Raw genomic sequence first — 8244 nt, 5'->3', positions numbered from 1 at the left:
TTGGAGTAAGTATGTTACAGCTGTAGTAAGGAACAGTGGGCCACGTTCCCACCGGCCCTCCTCCAGGCCGCCTGACTCCCGCACAGCTAGCTTAAAACCCAAAATAACAACACACAAACTATATTCATTTAAACACTGCCTGGCCCATTACTTTCGGCCTCTTACTCACATCTTGACTAACCCATATCTAATAATCTGTGTAACACCACCAGTGGTGTCTTACCGGGAAAGATTCAGCCTGTCTGTCCTGGTGGCTGGCTCTATCGTGTCTGTCTCCCTGAGGAGAGGCAAGGCAGTCTGACTAACTTCCCAGCATTCTGTTCTGTCTACTCCACCCACCTAAGGGCCAGCCTATCAAATGAGCCAGGCAGTTTCTTTATTAACCAATGAAATCAACTCAAACAGAAGACTCTTGCACATCATACAGCAGCTAGCCCAGATCTCCCTGGTAGGTGTTAGAAAGTGATACTCAAATATCATGAGTGCCTGAGAGTCTAACCCTATTTGATGTTATTGCAAATATAGTTCATTAACAGTCACCCCTTGCAAGAACAGAACCTATAATACATTTATGCTACATCTATAGAGGACCACATCACATCACATCACTTATGCTTCCTGCTTCAAGCATTACACAGAACTGAGAGATATTAAGAAGAAAAAAATTTGAGCTTTTTAAAATCATATTCTACATTGATTTTATTGTTCTTTCTTCCAAATATTTCTATGTTTTCTCTATAGATTTGCTTCTGTTTATAAACTTCATTTAGTCCTTTTTAGCAGTATGTCTCATATTGAGAAACACTTGTGTTTTCTTTTGATGATGTCTTTTTATCCCCACGATAATCCAGCAGAATTATTTGTGTAGACATAGAGATTCAGATTTGGTAATTGCTTTTATTTCAGCACTTTAAGAAATATTGTGCTTTATCCCTTGGACTACATGCCTCATTGTAATTATATGGATATCTTTTTGTCTTTTTTTTCTTCTACCATAAACAGAATTCCTTCAACGTGATCTCAAGGTTTTTTCTTTGTTTTTATTTTCTGGTTTGTCTATATCGATCATTTCATGTATTTCTTGGGTTCATACACTACCTGGTTTACTCAACATTGTTTTAGACATGTCTTTTTTCTTTGTGTTCTCATCCACACGTAATTGCACCTTCTGCTTTCATGACCCACATGTTTCTCTGCACTCTCTTTTTCATCCTCTTTGAAGACCGTGTTCTTCTCCTTATAGTCTATATTCTAGTTTAATGACCTGCAAGCATGACCACACACAGCCACACTCATAAACACATTCAACTCTAGATTCGATATCTGAGAGAAAACATGGTTTTTTTTTATTGTTTCTGAGTCTGCTTTGTTTTACTGAGTCTGCTTTGTTTTACTGAACTTCTTGAAAACATGGGTCTTCTGCTACATTTATAGATGTATAGAGGTTACCATTCTTGGAATATTTTTCTCGTTTCGGGTTAGCTAGTGTTTCTACTGCTGTGAAAGACGCCATGGCCAAAAGCAAGTTGGGGAGAAAATGGTTGATTTGGCTTACTCCACCGCATTGCTCACCATAAAGTTAGTCAGGACAAGAACTTCAATAGGGCAGGCACCTGGAGGCAGGAACTGGTACAGAAGTCATGGAGGGGTGCTGCTTACAGGATTGGTCCCATGGCTTGTTCAGACTGGTTTCTTATAGAACCAGGGCCACCCTCCATCAATCACTCTTAAGAAAATGCTCTATGGACCTGCCTACAGCCTGATCTTATGAAGGCATTTTCTCAGTTGAGGCTTGCTCCTGGCTGATGACTCCAGATTGCTTCAAGCTGATATAAAACTATCCAGCACACTTGGGCATGCTTTATCCCTTCGTTTATGTCCATATTCTTCTGTGGTTTGGTTTTCTGTTACCATGTAGTTCTAGTTGGCCTGGAACTCACTATGTAGAGCAGGCTGGACTGGAACCTTTTATGATCTTCCTCCTTCTCTTTAGTGTTGAGTTTGTAGTCATGCCCTACCCCACTCATCTTGCAGTTTAATTTTCTAACCCCTTCATTTCTATACTGACGCTTAAATATTAATTTTAGTTAGAAAACAATTTGGTTTTTCTTTTAAGCTCAAGAATGATCTTATTACATTCTAACAAAAAATCACAAAATTTAGGCAAGCTGCAAGTTTTGGTGGCTGTCCAGAGGAGGGAAATGGATTAGAGGGGTAGAGAAAGTCATCCCCTTTGAGTCAAGGTTCGAGAAAGCAGAAAGATTCAGCAAGCAGCTGCATTGGACATGGAGCACATGCAGGACAAGGGTCTTCCCCAAAATAATGAGATGTCCACAGTGTCAGGGCAGGAAGGCTTAGGGTTTTGACTAGGGTCTGAAAAAAGAAAAAAGAAAAAGAAAAGTGACACTTTTGATTTATAATTCCAAAAATGGTTAGGAGCTGGGTAAATGGTTCTGTTGTTGTTTGTTTGTTTGTTTGTTTGTTGTTTTAACTTGCAGATGGCTTAGCAAGGAAAAGTGCTTGCTTCGAGGGCAAGCCTGATGATCTGAGTTCAGATCTTAGAACCCATATAAAAAACAGATGTGGTGCTTATATCTTTAATCCCAGGATTCCTACAGCAAGATGGGAGGCATAAGCATAAGAATTGGCTGAAAGCTTGTGGTCCAGGGACCCTGGAGTACACACTGTATGCAGCAGAAACTAGGGAACCCTGCCTCAAAAGGTTGAAGAAGAGAACTGGCTCCAAAATAAATTGTTCTCTGACCTCTCTTGTACTATGGCAGTCCCCAGCCTATGATCACACAAGCATACACACATATACACACACATACACACACACACACACACACACAAAACACAGACACGATGGTGTACTTAGTACTGTAGATCTGTAAGCAGCTGTCACGGTGACCAATTATCTGGGTTTAAATAATTGCCTGTGTGCGTGTGTGTGTGTGTGTGTGTGTGTGTGTGTGTCTTGTATCTAGTGTCTGTGTACCTTTCAGTGCATCAGTGCCTAGATGCATGTGTGCCTACCAAAGACAGTTTGTAATGATTGGTTCCCTCCTTCCACCTCATGGGTCTTGGGAATTGAACTCAGCAGGCAGGCAGGATTACATGTGCCTTTCTTTTACCAATTGAGCCACCTGCAAATTAAAACATTTTATTCAGTACGTGCATTTGTGTACAAATTTAACAGCCTCATGAGGAGTTGGTGTTGGTGAATGTTACATATTCATATGCAGAGTGGGTAGGTTATCTTCTATCAGGTTTTAGAAGTTCATAGAGCTGCATATAGGATCTACCTGGAAATTAGTTTTCATTAATCTTTTCAGTTTATTATTTTCCATATGATTATTGTTGCATTGAAAGCAGTGTGTTACAATCTACTATTGTTCCTGAGCTTTTCCTTATCTGTTGTATTAGTCAGATTTCACTAAAGCAGTGGTTCTCAATCTTCCCAATGCTGTGACCCTTTAATACAGTTCATCATATTGTGGTGACCTACAACTACAAAATTATTTTATTGCTACTCATAAAGGTAATTTTGCTATTTTTATGGATCACAATGTAAATATCTGTGTTTATCTATGGTCTTATCTGATCCCTGTGAAAGGGGTCAAACTCAAATTTTGAGAACCACTGCTCTAAAGAAACATAACTGGTAGAATGTGGTCAAGCTAGTCCAAAAAGGGCTGTCTCTGCACAAAAAAGCCATAAATTGTTCAGTCAACAAGACAGGATGTCTCAGCAGTTGCAATTTGGCGCTGGAGATCTAGAGGATTCTTAGGGACCTGCTACTGGTCTTCGTTCAGTATTGGATTCCCCAAAACATAGGTTCTAACTCCAGCCAATGCCTCAGAGGCAGAGTAGATGACCTTGCTGGTGAGAATGAGGGCACCCAAAATCAAAAGCTTTCCTCTTCCATGTCATTTGATGTGGTTTTCCAACAGAGATGTTGCCCAGACTAGGGTAGGTATTCTCACCTCAAATGATCCAATCAAGAAAATCTCTCAGCATTGCCCAGATACTTGAGTGTTAGCTGAATTCAGATGTAGTCAAGTTCACAACCAAAATTAGCTATCACATTCTTCAAAGAAAAATTTTGCTATATGACTGGTATATTCTTTAAAAAGTAACATTTTGCCACTAAAGTTGAGCTCATAGAATTATTGTGGGTTTCAAAATATCTCTTAGTTGCATGTTGATTTTAGCCTTTCTTTAATATCAGAATTTTTATCGCTTGTTTTCTTTTATTTGTAGTTGGCTACTATGTTTTTGTTCATTCCGAAGTGTTCAGTGTAACATTTAATTGATCTATTCTTGAAAAGTCAGTAGTTTAAGATTTGATCTTAATAGGCAACTTGAAAAGTTGCTTGATAAATTCATATACATTTACATTTATTATAAAGTCAATACTCTTGGTCATTTAGAATCATCTCAGTTCTATTACATGAACACACATAAGTAGTATTTACCTTAAAGACATCTGTGAGATGTTCTGTATTCTAGATACAAAGAGTCCTTAATCTGGTGCATGGTTTTCAAACTTGTATTTCCCCATCAGGGCATTGTCTTCATTTATCAATCATTACTTGGAAGAGCGTACATCTGACACTTTATGGACATCCTAACAACAAGCTTCTCAACTTATGGAAAGAGGTTTGTTATATCTAAGTTTGGTTTTTTATTGTTTTAATTGGGCTATACATTTTTTTTGCTCCCCTACCTTCTTACCCTCTCTCCTTCTTCCTCTCCTGTGACCCCTACACTCCCAATTTTCTCAGGAGTACTTGTCTTTTTCTCCATCCTATATAAATCCGTGAATATCTATCTTAGGGTCCTCTTTCTTGTCTAGGTTGTCTGGAGTTATGGACTGTAGGCTGGTTTTTCTTTGCTTTATGTCTAAAAGTCACTCACGAATGAGTACATATTACATTTGTCTTTCTGGGTCTGGGTAAGAAATTTGTTTTGAATCCATGTTCCTGAGCTTGAAGGTATTTAGGCTGTCTATTTATTAGATTGTCTATTTAGATTGATTATTCTCTTTTAGATTTATTGATTTATTTTCATTTTTCATCATGAGAATGGTGTGTATTTGTATGTGAAATATGTGCACATGAGTGCACATGCCCATGGTGGCCAGGAGAGGACGTTGGTTCCCCTGGATCTAGAGTTACAGAAAACTGTAATCCACTCAGGTCCTCTACAGGGGCAACGTGCACTTTAACCCCTGAGATATCGCTCCAGCCCTACTTAGACCTGCTTTCTCTCAGTGTGCTTTCTCACACAGCCCAAATGTCTTCGAAGGCATTTTGTTTTCAGAGAAGTCTAGGGCACAAGGGAGGATGGTCTAGGGCATCTCTATATGCAGCTTGTGCCTGTCAGTGGTCATAGAAACCTGATATCATTAAGGCTACCATGATGACATTTATGGAACACAAGAATATATGACAAGGGCAGCAGAGGTTCCCTGCTCCCAATATTTGGACTGATCTGAGAGTGTGTGTGCCCTACAGTGGGTACTGATCCCCATGGACACGGGAAGACAAAACTCAGACCCAAGCCAGAAGGCGTTGCTTCATCTCCTGAGGGAGAAAGACATGGATGATGTCTGGATACAGAAATGTATACTGTCCTGGTTCAGGGTAGCCAGGATCCATTTTCTGGGGAAAGGTGGGGTGTTTGTGGCAAACAGACATCAGTGCCTGCTCTCACCCAACTCCCAGCTCTGTGAAAAGGGGATAAGAATGGCTCATCCACAAATTTCTGGGATCTTACGTGATAATGCCCGCTTAAGCCATCATCTGTGATATGCTTGAATGTCTCAGATGAATGGGAAAAAGACGCCTTTAATTTGACTGGCTTGCTAAGAATCTGATTTTAACACAAAAATTTTCATTTTTATTGATTTTATTGAGCTATACATTTTTCTCTTTTCCCATCCCATTCTGTTTACTCCCATGGTCCCCAATGCTCCCAATTTTCTCAGGAGATTTTGCCTTTTTCTAATTCTCATGTAGATTAGATCCATGTATTTCACTCGTAGGGTGCTCATTGTTGTCTAGGTTCTCTGGGACTGTAACACAAACTTTTCTAGATTTTAAGAGACTTTTCTCTGGGCACCAGGCTGGTGTCAATGACTTATAAATGCACTTTAACAAATTCTGTTTATTACAATTTCAACATAATGTCTTTATAGATCCTTTGGAAATTTCACATCATGCACCCAAATCTGTTCATTTTGAGGTACCCCCCATATCTGCCCCTCGCCTAACAGAGAATAAACAACTAAAACCAATGCAAAACAAACAAAAAGCTAAACCCAAGCAAACTACCAACCTCTTTGCTCCTCCATCTTTTCCCCCTGTCCAACACATCTGTTCATTCATCCTAGTGGCATTGGGGTCCTCAGTGATCACACACTGTACCATTTTGTCCAATCAGCTCTCGTTGCAAACGTTCATTGCAATGAGTCTTTGGTCTCATTCGTGGTCTCTAGTTTCTGGTACACCATTGTCAGTGTACCCTCACCAAAACTCTTCTCAGACATTCCGGGGCCACCATGAGTAATGGAGAGCGTGCAGGTATCGTTATGGAGGACCTGTTTCTTCACGAGTTCCAGCCAGTTATAGGTGGGGGATATGTTAGGATGGGCCAACCCAAGGCCCTGAATATGGGCCTGGGGTGTAGCTGAGCTTGTCAGTCCAGCCCTCTCGGGATGCCCCCTCAGGCTAGGGCAGAGCAGCTCTCCTATGGCCATGCCATCAGCTCCAGTTCTTGTAAACAGACTGCACTTTGGTTTCTCATCTGCCCAGACCTGAATAATCACACAGAAACTATATTAATAGAACAGTGGCAATGCAGGCCCCACAGATCTGCATGGCCCCAGTGGCAGTATGACATTCAGACACCAACATGGCCTTAGGCTATGGCCCAGACTAATACCAACCACATGGCCTTCAATGCTAACAGGAGCCATGGACATGAGCTCAGACCCTGGCCTCTGTAGGGCCACAGAGCCATACAAGACCCTTGACAGCAGCTCAGACCTGGACAACACCACGGCTCTGGTTGACAGCACGGGTCTCTCATATCTGTTTCTCTCCAGTGGCAGCACAGCCCTTGGAAACCAACAAGACCACAGGATGCAGCCCAGACTCCGGGCTTCTGTGTGCCCTTTGGTGACAACATGGACCATGGGCATTAACACAGACCCAGACATGTCACTTAACAACAGCCTGAGTCCTGATGGTTGGAGTGGTCAGAAGACCACCCACCTCAGCCTGTTCCTCACCGCCTTCACGTCCTCTATTCCACCTCTTTTCATAGCTCTTTCTGCTGCTCTTTCTCTCCCATTCTCCACCACATATTTTCCTCACCATACTGGCCTCCTTGAAGTAAAAGGTACATCTGAGAATGTCTTCCCGCCACCCCAAGGATTGACAATCCAGGCTGGCCTCTGGGTGGCTGGCACTTGCCAGAGTAGAATTGTATTCCTGCAGACTGGGGATATATTCCTACCAATGATAACAATTTTTTAAAAATTGTGTATATATCGTAACCATTGCAACTCAGATGGAAGGGGATCCTGGCAGTCAGGAGCCAAAGAATACCACAAAGTCACCTTAAGCTTAGGAGTTCACAGCCCTGCTTCAGGGAAAGTTTTCCCCAAATTAACAGCTCTTCTCTGGTAGGGGAAGGTTTCCCCAGCCAAGTTGTTGCAGATTTGCTCAGATCTTCAAGAGAGTAATAACGCTTCTCTGCTAGGAGAAGCTTTTCCAGTTCTGCTTCCCTCTCCTCTGCTCTGCTCCAGTTGCTTCTCTGTTCTTCTTAAGCAAAGAAGGTCTCACCCAAACCTCATTCAAGAGATTCATTGGGAGGGCAGAACCCAGGAGGGTAGTTGCCCCTGCCAGGTTGCAAAAGGCAGTTCCCAACTAAACAGGTACAAGTTGATTTCATGCTCAGTGATTGGTTGCTTCTCCTTCTCAGGGATTAGATGGTTTTCCTTCTCAGGAATTGTTTGGTTTTATACTGAGAGGTTGGTTAGTTTTTGTGCCGAATTGGTCAGCAGAAGAGTGTGTTTCTTTGGCTCTGGTTTCAAGGCCCAAGTGTGTTTCTTTCACTGGCTTTTTTTAAACTTTTACCTCTGTATTCAGGGACAGACTGTGTTTCTTTCACTGGTCCTATTTAACCTTTTGTCTCTAGTTTCAGGGCCAGTGAATTGATTCTAGTCTCAGGGTC

Source organism: Arvicola amphibius, chromosome X (assembly GCF_903992535.2).
Source record: "Arvicola amphibius chromosome X, mArvAmp1.2, whole genome shotgun sequence".
In the NCBI taxonomy this organism is placed as follows: Eukaryota; Metazoa; Chordata; class Mammalia; order Rodentia; family Cricetidae; genus Arvicola; species Arvicola amphibius.
This window is presented reverse-complemented; position numbering follows the sequence as displayed.